The sequence below is a fragment of the Canis lupus genome, chromosome 4 (assembly GCF_048164855.1).
Source record: "Canis lupus baileyi chromosome 4, mCanLup2.hap1, whole genome shotgun sequence".
Classification (NCBI taxonomy): Eukaryota; Metazoa; Chordata; class Mammalia; order Carnivora; family Canidae; genus Canis; species Canis lupus.
This window is the reverse complement of record NC_132841.1, coordinates 84,700,985-84,718,602: the sequence shown is the minus strand read 5'-3', so window position 1 is coordinate 84,718,602 and position 17,618 is coordinate 84,700,985. Positions and strand designations below refer to the sequence as shown.

General features: G+C 37.8%; 1 protein-coding gene across 5 annotated transcripts in view; it reads right to left on the bottom strand.

Moving 5' to 3' along the window:
• CDH18 (cadherin 18) overlaps positions 1-16,783 on the bottom strand; it is a 943,171-nt gene extending 926,388 nt beyond the window's left edge. For 2 of the 5 annotated variants that reach the window (XM_072825037.1, XM_072825038.1), the window contains exon 1: positions 16,506-16,782. The gene's annotated coding sequence lies outside the window, so the exon portion shown is untranslated. Of the gene's footprint in view, positions 1-16,505 lie in introns of all 5 variants that reach the window. The other 3 variants (XM_072825031.1, XM_072825030.1, XM_072825036.1) reach the window with 2 other exon arrangements.
• Between the last annotated feature and the right edge of the window lie 835 nt (positions 16,784-17,618).

The following is a 17,618-nucleotide window of genomic DNA, read 5'->3' as shown; positions in this document are numbered from 1 at the left end:
AAACACGTTAATTTTATGAAAACCAGTATCTAAACAAATGGCACATGGTTATTGTCCATAATCCAGTGATTTTTTTTTTAAAGATCTTATTTATTTATTCACGAGAGACACAGAGAGAGAGAAGGAGGGAGAGACACAGGCAGAGGGAGAAGCAGGCTCCATGCAGGGAGCCTGATGCGGGACTCGATCCCGGGACTCCAGGATCAGGCCCTGGGCTGAAGACAGTGCTAAACCACTGAGCCACCCGGGCTGCCCTAATCCAGTGATTAAAACATGGACTTTAACTCCAAGAGGTCTATATTCAAGTTTTTAATTGGCCAATCTATGAGCTTTACAACTTTGAGGACATTATTTAAACTTTTTTTCAACTCAGCTTCCACAAAGGTGACTAAATACAGTTTCTGCTTCAGCTTCTTGTCTAGGTTAAATGAGATAGTGTGTGTAAAGCATGTGGCTCCTGGCATTTAGTGTGCACTTCAAAAAGAGGAGTTGTTATGATCCGTTTGCAGTATTGATTAATCATGTTCTTTTATAGTAATTTTAAACATCACATTTTCTTAGGTCAATCTAATAGGAAAAAAATCACATAGAAATGTGAAGGGTGATAAAACTAATATTGAATTAAAACCTGATAATTTAAATATCAAGAAACCAGTGTCTCAATATTTACAAGCTCAAGGTTTAAAGGTTTTCTACATAGTTTGATATACCTAATAAAGAAAGAAAGCACTTAAAAGTTTGTTGTAGGCTTTCTCCAAAGGTGATAAAATTAATTAGGGAGATGTGCAGTCTGCTGATTCATTTGATTATATATTACTACCCAAAGTGCAAAATTTCCCTGCTAGGTCTGTTGCCTAAAGGAGTTTTGGTTGATTCATCACCTCTTTCACTCAGAGGGTTGATCATTGTAAATGACTTTATTGACCTGTGGCTTGGTTCAGCATCATATGCTCCAGTGAACCAAGCAATAAACAGCTGCTAAGTGCAGGTGAGGAGTCGTCATGGAAAATTCAAGGACTGAATCAGCATTCTCTCTGCCATCAGGCTCCTGTGTTGTCACAGATTTCTAATTTTTTTTGTTTGACAAGCATGATTTTTAAAGGGACCTGCGCTAAAATAATATAGTTTCCTATAATATAGTTTCCTATTAGTTTCCTAATATAGTTTCCTTTCAGGACTTCCAGAGAGTTATAGAGACAATCTCTTTTCTGAATTTGTATTCCAAATTCCTGGATCCATAGCCATATGGATATAATAAACCACATTTCTCGTAGTTTATTAGGTGTCAGTGGTAAATCTATAGTGAAAAATAACTTGATAAAATAGCATGATATTTAATGTTTGAAATGACATTTTAGGAATCATTTGATGATTTTAAACACTGCAAAAAGAAACCAAATATCCATTAAAAGAAGAATCAAAGGTAATTCAATAGTAGAGAGATCTCAGCTTCCTTCAGTGGTCCTTGCACCAAAGAGCCTTAACAAATTTCCCTAGTTAGAAATAGCCTGACCTTCAGGACAATTCTTGGGTTTGGAGATGATTAAAAAAAAAAAAAAAAGTCTCCATTAAACTAAGTTTGGAATAGATTAGAAATTACGTGTTTTTTTTTCCCCCCAAAGGCACACAATAGACATTTTTCAAGTAGATTAATGAATTGAAGAGTTCTAAAATTATATTCAATATCAAGAGAATGAGAAAACAAGTCACAGCTTGGGTGAAAACATTTACAAAAGACATAACTGATCAAGGAACTCTCATCTAAAAATATACAAAAATCTCTTAAAACTCAAGAATTAAAAAAAAAAAGAACAATCTGATTTAAACAGGAGCCAAAGACTAGAGCAGACATCACACAAGAAGGTATACAGATGGCAAATAAGCATATGAAAGATGCTCTACATCATATGTCATTAGAAAAGTGCAAATTAAAATAACGAGATTAGAAAGGCCAAAATGCAGAGCATGAAAACACCAAATGCTGGGGAGGATGCAGAGCAAAAGCAACTCTCATTTATTACTGGTAAGATGTAGAATGGTACAGCCAATTTGAAGACTATTTGTAGATCTCTTACAAAACTAAACTGCTCCTGCCATATGATACAGTGAACAAGTTGAAAACTTACATTCATATATAAACCTCACATGGATGTGTATAGAAGCTTTATTCATAATTGCCAAAACTTCACAACAACTTAAAATATCTTTTTGTAAGTGAGTGAATTGTGGTAGATCCACACACACACACAAAAAATGGAATATTAGTCAACAACAAAGGAAATAAGCTACCAAGCCATGAAAGGACATGAAGGAATCCTAAATGCCTCTTACTAAGTGAAAGAAGCCAATTCAAAAAGCCTACTTACAATATAATTCCAACTATATAACGTTCTTGAAAAGACAAAACTATGGAGATGACAAAAAGATGAGTGGCAGCCAAAGGTTGAGGGAAAGGATGAAGAAGTAGGTGGACCAGAGAGGATTTAAAAAGAAAAAAAAAAAAGTATGTAGTAAAAGATGATTGATTTCCTTAATCTAAATAATTCCAGGTTTATAATTTAAGAAGATTATATATATATATTTATTATTTTTTACTCAAAAATTCAAAACAAAATGACAGCCCGCATTTTTATTTGAAAATATGAATTCTAAGATCTCATGCTAAGGCCTGCACCAAATCTCAAATCGATGCCATGTTTACAACAATATTCAAAGATTTTCTGATAAATTTAGAAAATGTTAATTATAAAATCCACAGGTAGAAGACACAGTCTTATAAAAACTAGAGATAGATAATAGAAAAAAAAAATAGGTGACCTACTTTGCTCACAATCCAAAGGGTAAAGGAATTTGGTGGGAATGGATTTTTTACTCATCATAGTTAATGTATGTAATGAAATTTTGAAGGAAGAAAGAGAAAGTAGTATAGTTTTAAAATTGCTTGGGGACAAGGAACAATAGGAGCTTATTGTTATACACAAAGGCATACTAGATATTTTTCACTAATACCTAGAGTCTTCTCAGAATCAAAGTGGAGAATATTTGAGGAAACACTTTAGAACAGTCTTATATACCTCAATTGTTAAGCAAAATGTAAAATGGCTTATTAATTAATTTTAATAATATGAAAAACATAAAGGCATGATTACCAAAAATTAAGTCAGAATGCTTATGTAAAAATAGAAAAACATATGAGCTCCATGGAATAAAAAATAGGTTTACCTCATAGATTAGCTAATTTTATCTCCTTAATACTCCTCAATTTAATACTTTAATACTCCTCAATCTTTTTTTTTATTTTTTTATTTTTTATTTTTTTTAATATTTCTCTATCTTTACTGTGCCTATGAATCACTCGGGGATATTGCGAAAAATGCAGATACTAAATTGGCTAACTTTGGTTTACTTCATTCATTTCTAACAAGCTCCTAATTAATCTCAGTTCTACTCTAACCTTGAACAATCTTTCTACAATGCCTAGGAAACCAAATTCCAAAGTGGCCACAAGGTCTGACTTCAGCTGAGGTGATTATTAGTACACTATTCTTTAACCGGAGAGCAAAAATGCACATGACTTTGCAATAAATAATATATTTTTAAAGATATTTATTTATTTGCTTATTTATTATTTATTTATTTATTTATTTATTTATTTATTTATTTATTTATTTATGTGAGAAACACAGAGAGGCAGAGATACAGGCATAGGGAGAAGCAGGCTCCCTACAGGGAGCCCGATGTGGGACTCGATCCCAGGACCCCAGGATCACGCCTTGGACCAAAGGCAGATGCTCAACTGCTGAGCCACCCGGGCATCCCAACAAATAATATTCTTATTTTCCTACTACTATACAGCTGACAAAGGGTGGGCAGGGTCGTGTGGGGTAAAGCAGAGTGGCGTCAACAGAAAGTGTGTTCTCACGTTAAGGTTGTGAAAGCACTTGCATGAAGATATCGCCTAAACAGAGTCCAAAGTTTAGAAGTTGAAACATTCTAGACAAAAAACAGTTTTTTGCTTGTTGGAGGAACATTCTGAGGTACCCTTAAAATCATCGAGAGAATGGGTTCTGTTTTTATATTTTTTGAATATGCATCCACCGGTCTTGAGTCTCTCTTTGATACTCCTCCGTTTAATTATTGACAAGAAGGTCAACTTTCTTAAATAAATGAAATAAAATTAGTAGACTACTGAAATGCTAGTGAATATCTTTGTAATTAGCATTCATTGGATTTGAAAACCTTCTGTTGCTGTAAGTTCAGATACCCAATCACAAGCCTCAGTTGAGCAGCTGGAAGTGACAGATCCAAAGTGTGCTTAGCATGCATAAAATACCAACTGGTATGTTGAGGAAGTTCGATTGCTTTAGGCAACTCATTCATTTATATTAGACCCAATACAGAAGTGGTCCCAGCGGAGCTCCGTACACTCCTGTTTTTAGCCAAAACAAAATGGAACTCTCATCAGACTCAGGCTACAATTTAAGATGAGCAAGGCCTGTGGAGAAGCTTATATCCATTATATTTCCCCGCATTGTGCAGTTACAGGCAGGACCCCGAGTACATGGATTCTATTATCAATGTTTAAGAGAACTACTTATATATTTTAGGCAAATCAGACCATATTACTTCATGAATTAAAAGCACTTAGACTTACCCACGAGGCCCATATTCCTGAGCATAATACATCTTATACTTTGGTAACCTGTTTGCTTATTTCTCCAGAGCCAATAGCCCTCGTTTCCTCATAATAATCCCATATCCCAGGCATGCCAGGCTGCGTTCACTTCCCCTGAGCCTCCATGGCCACTTAGAATATCCTCCCTCTTCCCACAATTCTTTCATTCATTCTTCTCACCATTTTAGAGACAACTCAAACATCAAGCTCTCTGAGATCCTTTCTCAGATTGCAAAGAAAAAATAATTGACCTCTTCTTTATTGTCTCCTGCATTTTGCAAAGCGTCTTGCTTTACTATGCTTACTTGTATATTTATTTATTTGTAATTGTGGCATACTGTATTATGTCTGTCATTTTGGAGGGCATAAAATTCTCCCAAAGTTTCACTTGACTCTTTCCCCAGTAATATCTTTTCTCTCTCTCTCTTTTTTTTTTAAGAGAGATGGGGAGCACAAGCATGGGGGTGGGGGGAGTAGGGGCAGAGGGAGAGAACACAGGGCTCAATCTCAGGACCCTGAGATCATGACCATTAAAACATGTTGTCGTTGTATATATTAAGTAAAATTCTAGTAGTAACAGCATGATCAATTGGCTAATAGCAAGAATTCCTACAAGTCAAAACATACTGATTGGTAATTTATTCCTATTGTTTAATTATAACTTAATCATCTTAGCCTTGGTGTTTATCTACTTGGCTTCTATTACTCTTAAATCCCTCTATCTGATATACTGCTATATCTCAACGGTGACAAATGAAGACTCACTGGTGACACCTTCCACCCTGATGTTTGAGGTAGTTCTTGAAATGCCTCATATCCTGGCCTCTTATTGATCTTTCAATGTCTTCTGAAGACAGTGTCCTTTGAGTCCTCTAGGGGGGAGGGAGTCAGAAGACAGTAGGGGTAGCACATAATACACCTGCTCCAACACTCTTATCTCTCCAAGTCTTTGCATTCTTTCTTCTATGTTATGATAAATAAGTTAGAGCATTCCAACCTCCTTGGATGAAGGTGACAGTTGAGTATATATTTTAGTCAACCTGCCAATGAAACTGCTAGTGCAACTCTCAGATGGGCAATCAAACCTATTAAATATAGAGTCCCTGTTAGGTGCACCCATAATAATAAACTCAGCCCAACCCATTAATATATCGTGGCATCCTTTGTCTAATTCTCTTAGAATACATTACTCCACATACTCCCTGGCTTTTTGCTGGTATCATTTAGCAAAATCTTGCAATTATTTTGAAGGATGTGTTACCTCCTCTTAGGTCAGATTTTACATGTGTTCTTCTCAAGTACACTGAGCTCTAGAAGAGCTCTGACTCTTATTATGGGTCAGGAGATAATAAAGGAGGACAGTGAGTCTTGAGGAAACTGGCAACCTTTGCAGGGCAAATCCCTCCAATGAATTATTAGGGGATCATCAAGCAAGGGAAGGCTAATCTTCTCCAAAGAAGTAAGGCTTCTTCAGCTAATGAGAAAGGATTTCAAGTTTCCCAGCTTAATCCAAACCCACTCAGATAGACTTCAAAGCTTTCTAATTTTCTTGCAATAATTCGATCTAACAATTTAAAGTCATGGGTTTCTGTAGGTGTTTTGTTCCTTTGTTCATCTGTAAGTTCTCAAGAGTGGTTAAAACAATCATTCCATCTTCTAGCCTTGTAATCACCATTACGAACAAATCATGAAGGACAGAAATTCTGGAGTTTTACTTTAGAGTTTGGAGTTTTACTTTGTCACAGGGAAACATGATTGGTTATTTGGCTAATCTGGAAGCCGCCGCACATTGTATAGATTACCGGTGCCCTATTTACCAGTAGCAGAGTTTCATACTGTGCTCAGACTCAGGGACATGATCAAACCTATTCCCCAGACCCAATGTCGGTATCCCACTCCATTGTTGGTGTCAACTCTTCTTGCATCAACCTCAAGCATCAACTGTTTATTCAGTCATTATTGATCAGGAGAACTGAAATCACAACACTTATTTTAACAGAAAGTTGAATATGCATCTTGGAGAACGGAAAAAATGCAAGTTGTAAGCAGTAAAGTAAAAACAAGTTAGTCAATGATGGAAGCAGCCGCCAACCTTAGGGCCGAGGGAACAGAATTCTTGGGTTTCTTTCAGATTCAAATAAAGGTTTTATAAAAAGTGACATGGACAAACCTCTAATTTATACTCTTTGTCTTGAAGTTTTCCCCCTCCCTCTTTAAAAAAAAAAAAAGATCTAAAAAATAATAAAAAATTAAAAAATTAAAAAAAATAAAACAAAGATCTTTGAGATGTTCTCTTTTCTCAAGGACAGCTACTTCTTATTAATGTTGCAAGAGCCTTAAAAATGGAGAAGATGCCCCTTGGTGGCCGAGAGAGGGCACTGCCTGCCAGGTGCGACCATCCGAGGGTGCAGGAGAGGCTGGTCCTGTGAGGATCAGAAGCCCCTGGAAACAGCGAGCAAATGTTGGCTAAATCAGCTGTTGCTGGTGAGGTGAAGAACCCTGTGAGATCCCGCTGACAACAGCAGCAAGCAGAGGAAAGGGAAGGGTCTTTGCCATCCTCCTGCCTTCCACCTCGCTCTAGCACATTCTTGGCCCGAATCAAACAGGAAACCAGCTGGGAGAGAAGAAATGCTGTCTCGAGGGCCTCTGTCCCCACATTAGAGAATGGAGGGCCAATCTGGGAAGTCAAAAGAAAACCTTCAAGTGTTTAATTGCTGCCATGGTTTTATTTCTTGTCTCCTAGATGGGAAACCCCTAATCTAGTCTTGATAGGTCTTTGTAGCCCCTCAGGCAGTTAAGAATAAAATGTCACACCTATTAGCTGCCCAGCAAGGTGTTTTGACTGCCTGAATGAACGAGAGTAAGAAGATATGTTAGATGTTTTGGGAGCACTGTGGGTTCAGGAACATTCAATATAAATAGCAATCCTGCTGTTCTTTTTATGTCTGTGATTATGTCAGTCACTCTTTCAAGCTTTTTACCTGTATGATCTCATTGAGCCCTCAGATCACCCTAGAAGATAAATATCATTATTTTTCTTATTATGTAGAGGATGAAACACGGGCATACAGATGTTAACTACAAACAAAAAGATTCTCTGTGGTTCTAGAGTAAGAGAGGTGACACAACATGACATTTGATTTTTTGTTGTTGTGTTTTTTTTTTTTTTTTTTTAATGTGCTTCAGGGACAGAAAGACCTGGATTTGAAATTCATCTCACCATTCCCCTTTTCCCTTTATCAAATGAATTTCAAAATCGAGCTTCAGAAAATTTATTCTGGAAAACTTCTAGTGTTCTCACTGATAATTTTGCTGCTATGGGTCACAGTGTTCTGTCCTCAGTAGATTTAAGGAACAGTTTATCAAGGAGTATTCTTGGCAACGAATTGAAAAGTTCTCTAGTTCCGGCCAAGAAGTTAAAGTTATATTGATTTATGACAGAAGCATTCGATAACTAGATGGTAGACATGATACTCTGGGTACCTCTATCAGCCAACAACTAAACTTTATGAAAAAGAATATTAAAAGCACAATAAATTATTAAATGAACGTCAAGAAAGGGCATTGCAGAATATAAGTCAATTTATAAGGAATAAATACGCCGACATACACAGTAACTCACAAAGGAGATGGTGGCACGGAGGACAATGACATCTTAAATGCTTTTCCAGTCTGTTCTTATGCAGGAATCTAAACATCTTCAGAAACCAGTGGTTTTATTTATGCCTCATATACACTCTTATCTCTGTATTGTTTCAAGAAACCTTCCAAAATTTAATTAGCATGTTAGCAAAACAGCACAATCCTTTGGCTCTCATTTCAATACCTTTTAAATTCAAATCCATGCCCCAAAAGGGAGCATATACACATCTCCACCTTGTACTCTCTGCCTAAAAGTGCTCTCTTACCGAATACTTTAAGTTTTATTTTCTGAGACATCTCTGATGATATACATTGCATAATGACCCCATATCCATCCAAGGTGCTTTCTATCTGTAAGGGCTGTATGCATAGTAGTTTACCATAATACAAGTGGATGTTGTTTCAATGAGACTTCAGGAGAGTAGGTGCAGAGCAGGTCAGGGGCATGGATATAAGTTTTATAAGATCAACCCATCCGTCATGAGATGATTAGAACACAAGGCCTTTAAGCCCACTGCATTGCCCTCCTTTAAAAAAAATATATAATGAAAGGACAGAAGACGAAAAGGATATTGGAGACATAGAAATATTCTCAAAAATCATTTACATATTTTGTGCTAATAAGAACATTTAAAAAATTTATTCCTTCAGCTCATAGACATTAATGGGTAGCATGGACAATGCATGTTGTTTACTGGAAAAAAAATAAAGGATTTTCTTTCTATTCCTGAATCATATAGTTTGAATAGAAGGATATGGTACAGACCCAATAAATGTTTAGTTAATAATGCAAGGTCTTATGTGATTAAAGTTAAAGGAATTCTCAAGGATTTGTAGAAAGATGGGTAAGGTTTGAATCTCTGGAGAAGGCAATAAAGATAAATTAAATCAAGATCATCAGAGGCAAACATTGAGGATACTTTGGGGGAGAAGGAAAATACAGTTTAGCTTGAGCTCAGGGTAATCAGCAATAATGTCAGAAATTTTGGTCGAGGCCAGATTATGAAGAATCTCAATCTGCCCAAGGATTCTGGATTTTTTTAAAGATTTTATTTATTTATTTGTTATTTATTTATTTATTTATTTATTTATTTATTTATTAGAGAGAGAGAGAGAGAGAGAGAGAATGCACATGCACAAGCAGGCAGAGCTACAGGCAAAGGGGGAAACAGGTTCCTTCCTGAAGAGGGAGCCCAACAGTAGGGACTCAATCCCAGGACTCTGAGATCATAACCTGAACTGAAGACCAACCCTTAGCCTAATGAGCCACCCAGGCATCCCTTAAGATTTTTGGATTCTTCCAAGTGATCTGAAGCCAGCCTTTTCCAGCCACCAGAGAAATATGGTTAGAAAGTATATTATGGAATATAAAATGCTGAATTCTGCTCCTTAGTTCAATCACAGTGCTCTAAAAATAGACAGTGAGGGGGGCCCGGGTGGCTTAGTGGTTTAGCACTCTCCTCGGCCCAGGGTGTGATCCTGGAGACCCGGGATCGAGTCCCACGTCAGGCTCCCTGCAGGAAGCCTGCTTTTCCCTCTGCCTGTGTCTCTGCTTCCCTCTCTGTTTGTCTCTCATGAATAAATAAATAAATAAATCTTAAAAAAAATAGACAGTGATTGTTGCTATCTTGATAATTGACAAATGTGGGATTGAATTATTTGATTGCTCTAATTTACTCATTCATTCCACCAGAGCCCTAAATGATGAATGGCAAATATGTTACAAATACGGACTCCCTTGCCTTCCCTCCAAATGTACACACATCCTGTTCTACAAAAGAAAAAAGAAAAAAAAAAAAAAAGAATTGACAAGGAATCATTACCAGTTAGTTATGGACATGTCTCCTGAAGACCCGTGATGTACCTTAGAATTATTCTCCACACAGCAGAAGCAGTTATTACAAATCAAAAGCACTCCTGAAAACAGCAAGATTGGGATGCCTGGGAGGCCCAGCGGTTGAGTGTCTGCCTTTGGCTCAGGGCATGATCCTGGAGTCCCAGGATCAAGTCCCACATCAGGCTCTCTGCAGGGAGCCTGCTTCTCCTCTGCCCCCCTGCCTCTCTCATGAATAAATAAATAAATTATTTAAAAAATAAAAGAAAACAGCAAGATAAACTACATATCTATTAGAATGACTAAAATCTATAACACTGACAACACCAAATTGGGATGTGGAGCAGGGATGTGGAGCAATGGGAATCCTTATTTATTGCTGGTGGGAATGTGAAATGGTATTGCCATTTCCAAGGACGGTTGGGCAAACTAAATACAGTTTTGCCATATGAACAAACAATCATGCTTATTGATATTTACCCAAATGAACTAAAAACTTATGTCCACACAAAAACCTGCACATAAATATGTGTAGTGGCTGTATTCATAACTGTCAAAATTGGAAGCAATTAAAATGATCTTCAGGAGGTGAATGAATAAATAAATTGGTGAATAAGTACAATGGGATGTTTTTCAGCAATATAAGGAAGTGAGCTACCAAGCCCCCCAAAGACACGGAGAAACCACAGGAAAAGGCACCTTGGAAGTGAAAGAAGCCAACCTTTGAAAAGACCACCTGCTGCATGACTCCAACAACATGAAATCCTTGTAAAGACAGTTGGAAGATCAGAGGTTCTAGGGGAGGGAAGATAGGAGGAAGGGAAAGAGAAAAACCTATAGAGTTGGAGTACAGGGGAATTTAGAGCAGTGAAAGTGTTCTACACGTAACTATAATGGTGGGTACATGTCGTTATCCATTTGTCAAAACCCAAGGAATATACAATAATAAGAGTGAACCCTAAGGTCAACTATGGACTTCAGCTAATGTGATTTGTGAGTAATGGTTCCTTCATTGTAATAAACGTCCCACAGGAAGGCAAGATCATCACAAAAGGGGAAACTAGCAGGGCAGGGGAGATGGAGGTAAGGGCGTATATGGGAACTCTATGTTCTTGCTTCTCATTTGTCGGTAAACCTAATACTGATCTAAAAATTCACATCTATTCATTAAAAAAAAATGTACGTGGCATAGATGTTGGAAACCCATTTGCCACACCTGCTCTAAAATGCCAGTCATCATACACTACGGTTTACTATTGGATCGTCTATGATTTTCTTGATTTCTGCCAAGCACGGGTGTGAGTAGATAACTGGAGATGAGCAGCCTTTGTAGATCTTCGAGACAAGAGGTAACGTCCTTATTTCTACCTATATATGATCTACTCTATAATTAATAAAATATATGTATTGGTCTAATAATACATTATTTTCCACTAGTGTCAGTGATTCTGAATCCAAATCCTCTCATTTACTATTTAGAGCGACTGGAAGCCAGTAAACAGCAAAGTTTAAGAATTCAGACACATGACTCAAGACACGGTCTAATGGACGGAATACACCAGCCATTAGAAAAGGCATAATATGGATCCACCTAAGGCCAAAGCTAAGCAAATTCTAATATAAAATATCTAGAGATAATCAAATGGTCTGGATATGTGTGTGAATGTATGGTGGGGGGGTGAACAGTGAGGATAATATATTAAGGTCGGAATGGAAAATACAGAACACGTCACACAGTAGAACTGACTATATTTTTGTATAATTCAACTGCTACAAAAGCAATGACATCCCTATGCACACAGACAACTCTACCCAACTGTGCACACATATAGTTTCAGAAAGATGAACAGTCCTAGGAGGGCTTTTGGAGAGTGTAACTCAGTTCATTGGTAAGTGCAACAATGATAAATATAAACAAACCTATGCTTTCTAATTATTAACATCATCCATCTTAGCCCATTAGGTCAAACTCAACAGGACAGAGCTATCTCACTTCCTTTGGAAACTTGATGTTAGGCCATTACATCAGTCGTTACCTATTACTCATTTGCCTACTTTTCACATTTCTCTCATACCACGTGACATAGGGAACTGCTACACTTCAGGGGCATGATTTCCACTTCTTCACCGTTAAATGGAAAACATGAATATTTAACTTGCATCGTTATATTTATCTCTTGGGTAAAATCCGGCAACATAAATCATGTACAGCCAAGGCATTCCCATTTACTTATCTATTTTCAATGTCGGCCCTTTTCTCCATTGTCAACGCTATTCTAACTTTAAGAGAAAAGAAAGATGACCTCTTATTAGAAGAAACCAAGCCCTTAAAATATTTTTCATACTTGTTACCTAAAACTGGCAGCCGGAAGATCCCCATTCAGGTCTTATTACCAGGTCATTCACATTACTGAGAGCTAACTTTGTGAGAAAGAACTGCATTCGGATGTATACCAGCCTGTTCCAGAAGGACTTGGAATGATCCCCACACAACTAGTTGTATTGAAAATTTACCCTCTTCAAGGTATGTAGGCTTTCAAAGAATAAAATGCTTGCATGCTTACTTCCAAAGTACCAGTAAAGGAAATACCTGTGCCCTGTTCAGCTCCTCATCTTATTTAAGCAATGATTCTTTACGCTGATACATCAGGTTGCCGATCAATGCTGGATTGGAATTCCATGATTCACTGCTCCAAACACATCCCCCTCTTTCACTTCCCAAAAGAAAGGTCTCTCACAAGCCCATGCCAGCTCTCAGTCTTTCCAAGGGGATAGCATCCTTTGATAAAAGTCCTCGACCCACTAACTAGAGTGCTGCTGCACAGAGACATTAAGTGTTGACTGATCCCCAAACAAGTTATACCATCAGGGGGCATCTGTGGCTGCTGTGGCTGTGGGAGGGATGTGATTCCATTCAGTGAGAAAGTCTGGCTTTCAAAGTGACGCAGGAAAACACTCTCCCCCCACCCGACTCGGCTGCCTGCATCACCCTCTGTGTATATTCATGAAAACTTCATTTACTGTGATAAAGGAAAAAAAAAAATCAGAATTTAAAAATACGTGCCCTGCATGCATATGGCTCATGAAAGCATCCTATTATTTCCAATTCGCCCATGTCTATTTTTGCAGAAAACAAGTCATATTCTTTTGGCTGCCTGCTGTTCTCTTCTACTGAAAGCAAATTGCAGGTGAGCCCAGAGTCACTCATGCTCTCAGATATTTGCAGATGATTGCGAAGGAACTTTCTTCCCTGCAGCTTTCCCATACTTTAACATCTCTCATGATACTTGCTGCATAACACATCATCTTTAAACGGGTCTAACGCTGGCCACTTCGCTATTGTGAACCTTTGTTATTTCCAAAGATAGAGCATTTTATTATACAAGGTAATTCTAAAGAGGATAAATTGAGACGGCATAGGATAAATTCGCTTTCCCATGAAAACAGGAAATTCTTATGAATCTGAAATGCTTGCCTGTGGAAAGGAGAAGTAAGCTACTTCTAGCACCACTTATATTCTAAACACAGGGAAAATGCTTCAAGAAAGCTGTGTAATCTCTCTCGGTGGTTTGCTGAGTATAATGTAGGAAGAAAGAGCCCCCTAATGGTTCAGATACCTATAAAAACAGAAGATACTCTCTTGATTCTTTTTGGTTCACTACGGCTCAAGTGAGTCATCAACAACCATACCTGATACTATGGGAGTAAACAGAAGGTAGGATAAAGGGTCAAGTGGAGCCTTCCCCAAAATGCAAAGAAAAGTAAAAACCGAAAATTGATTGATTAAGGAAGCTGCTATACGTGATGCCTCTATGACGCTAGAGCACTCGTGAGCCTTGATCCTGCTTGCTGGGTGCAGGAGACATGTTCATTATGTGCCTGCAAGTCTAAAATGTGATTTAAAAATGAATTTATTTTGTTTCCAATCATGGCACAACATCCTATTAAGAAGATTGGGGAACTAAATCTCTCACAGGAGTAATTACAGAATTTTTAAGATAAAACAAAAAAAGAGAGAGATAGGAGAGAGAGAGAGAGAAACACTTAGGATAAGCTGAGAGGAATGCATAAGTGCAAGAGGCACACAGTTCAGAAAAGACTTTAAAACTCTTTCTAAAGGAAAAACCTGCCCGTTCATAGAAAAAAAATAAGTATGGATGCTTACATCCACCTATGCTAAAATATTAATGGTCTCATAAAAAACACACAATGCAACTAAGAATTAGTTTTCTGCTTGGTGAAAACCTCAATATAACCCACCGGTAAGTGCTATAAGGTAACTGGACTGTATAACTAGGTTAGACACCTAAGATTATTGCAACAAAGGCTATGGAATTTTAAATAACTGTGCATTAAATTTAAACATGAGTAGAGGAGTTAGGTAAATCTTGATTATATCCTTCCTTTGAGCAGATATATCAGACTGTTTGTAGAAACAATAAAATGGAAGGATTAAGAGCACGATTTTGGATACATTGGGTAAAAAGGTAACATCATTCTTGTTATGCAAATCAATAGTTAAGCCACATTATGATAGGCTTATGACAAAGGCTATGTGAGGATTTGATATAATACTTGCACATATATGCAATATATATAAACTCTTTCTTTATAAACTCTCTCTTTACATATGAATATATGTATATATATTTGGTCCTCAGCACTTGTCACCTTCCTCTGTCAATAGTTTGGTATTAATTTTTCGAACATAATACTCAAAAGAGAGGCATATAATTGTTTTGTCAAAATGATTTGATTAAAAATATGAAATATCCTCTAATACATATTTCTATGCTTTCAGACAAACTGCCCTTTACAAAATTTTATGACAATTATCCCCTTCCGATCTGGTGGTGTCAATGTGAATATCTGGGTAGCTATAATATCTATACTATTATGAGGCATTCAAACCTCATCCCACACTGAAAAGACAAAATAGAGGTCATGAAAAATCGTGTTCTTCACATATGTAGTTCTATGCAACAGACAAGCAAGGGTTAAACACAGATGCAGATGCAGGCATTCAGGGTGTGTAATATTCCTAACTTCGGCTAGGCCGGCTCCCCAGGGTACAGGCGATCTTGCTATTATTTGAAACGCTGAACAACATATTAAAAAGTTTTGCCGACCTATCGCAGCTGGCAGTTTGATCTTTGATTAGTGACTCAGGGAACTTCACTCAAAACCACAATCCGAGCAGCTCAGGATAAAATATCTCTCCGTATTGACCCAAAAGCCAATAAGTGGACATCAAAAATGCCATAGACCATGTTCGTTCCAGGAGGGATGGAGTTCATCATTCGTGTCTGATATGACCATGCTGCCCATTTAGCAACCGACCTGTAAACCTAAGGTCAAGCAGCAACATCAGTACTGCATTGCCCCAGCCTGCTGTGTCTGTGCCATCCAATCTCTTCCTTCCCTTAAAAGAGAAAAAAAAAAAAAAATCCCGTTCCCAGCAGAGGCTTTAATATGTGCAAAGTTTCTTTATATTCACAGACACTGGTCCAGCATACACCATCACTGACACTTAAAATATTGATGGAGCTGACTGCAGCTCTAGCGATGGACTCTAGAAGAGCTGCACGTCTCCAGAGGCACATTTCTTAGCCTTAGCCCAGTACTTTAAGACCCAATGCTGGCCGTCAATAACTCAGCTATAATAAGGTGGCAGTCTAAGGTCACATCATTTAAGACACATCATGCTTATGTTCAAGAGTTAAGATTGTAAAGGACAGATACAGAAAACAAAAAACAAAAAAAAACAACTGACAGTCACTGAAAGCACTGTAGCTCCTACGTCCGCATGAAATGGGATAGTACACAGTTAACACGGTCACCGTCTTCGGGGATCTGCTATTTTCTTCCTAAAGTTGTTGAACAGCTAAGAACAATATAAGTGAACATATCTTAAGGCTGTCCCCCGAAAATGCTCCTTTTCATGTGTACTTTGCTTCTTTCTTTCTTTCTTTCTTTCTTCTTTCTTTCTTTCTTTCTTTCTTTCTTTCTTTCTTTCTTTCTTTCTTTCTTTCTTTCTCTTTCTTTCTTTTTTTTTTTTTTCCCCAGAGTACCTGCTATATAAACTTACCATCTAGTGATCTTAGAAATAAAACTTATCTGGACCCGGAGATAAAATCGCAAATACATTCATAGAAACATGTCTGAACACATTCCTCAATCCACATGCCTGTGCCTGGCATGGACTCTAAGACATCCCCAAAAACTCAGTTTTTAAAGCATGCAAAGCTACGATATATGTTACTGTGAATGACTAAAAAGCAATCAGAGATTTAAAATAATAATAATACTAATACTAATACTAATAATAATAATAATAATAATAAATTTCCTTACCTGGAGCATGTGAACTGTTTTCTGTTCGTTTCTGGAACAAAGTGGGGCTGGAGAGGGGACTTGCTTTTTTTGTTGTTGTTTTCTTTTTCTTTTCAAAATCCTCTTTAAGGATGCAGGAGTGAGATGAACTATTATTCCAAGGTGAAGTCTTTTCTCTCTTGCTGGAAGCTGACAGCCTCTTGTAAAAGAAAAGGCATCTCAGTAAGTTGTTGACTGAGGAAGGAGGCAGCGAGCTCAGGGCAGCAGCAGTCACATCGTGATGCTCTGAAACGTGCACTGCCTCCTCCCCACCTTGCGTCCCTCCCTCCCTCCCTATCTCCCTCCCTCCCTCCCTCTCTCTCTCTCTCTCTCTCTCTCTCTCTCTCTCTAAGCTCCTGCTCTTGCTGCTGCTGCTGCTGCTGCTGCTGCTGCTGTGTAATCAATCCAGCCTGTCTGGAGCTAATAGTCCTCTATTTAACCAGCCAATCGATAGCAAGGATGCCGCTGCTCGTCCCAGGAGCCTTCTCCAAGAGTGCTCCAAACAGTAAGAGTTTTGCCAGAAGCTTAAGGAAGTATTTTGCATTATTCCCTCTCCCTTAGGGGTAGGGTTTCGGAGGGCACAGGCTCACAGCAAGTTTAGCGTGATCGCAGATTGTGGCATCTTTAAAAGGTACCCCTTCTCGTCCTGCCTGCAGCAATTCATGACCACACACCTGCTAGTCCCCCTCATTTACAAATTACCACAGAGATGCACTCTGGTAAAATCTTTCCAAGTTCGATACATAAGGAAAAAAAAAAAATCCCAGAGGGAGAAAAAAAAATTGCAATATACTGACAATTTTTTTGTTTTGTTTTGTTTTGTTTTCTGGCCAGAAACTCTGCCTTCATTAACCTGTATGGATGGGATCCTTAAAGAAAACCCCATTACGTTGATGGATGTGAAAAAAGTATTCATTTTATTTTAGGGGGAAAAAAGTGATCTGTATGTTTGTTTCTCATCAGAGGGGTGGTGTTTGTAGATATTTTTGAACTTGAGCCTGAGTCAGACTTGTGCATGTGTCTTCAATTTGAAAGCATAAACCTACAAAAGGATCCTTCTGAATGCATCAAACAGAGCTTTTCACACCTGATTCC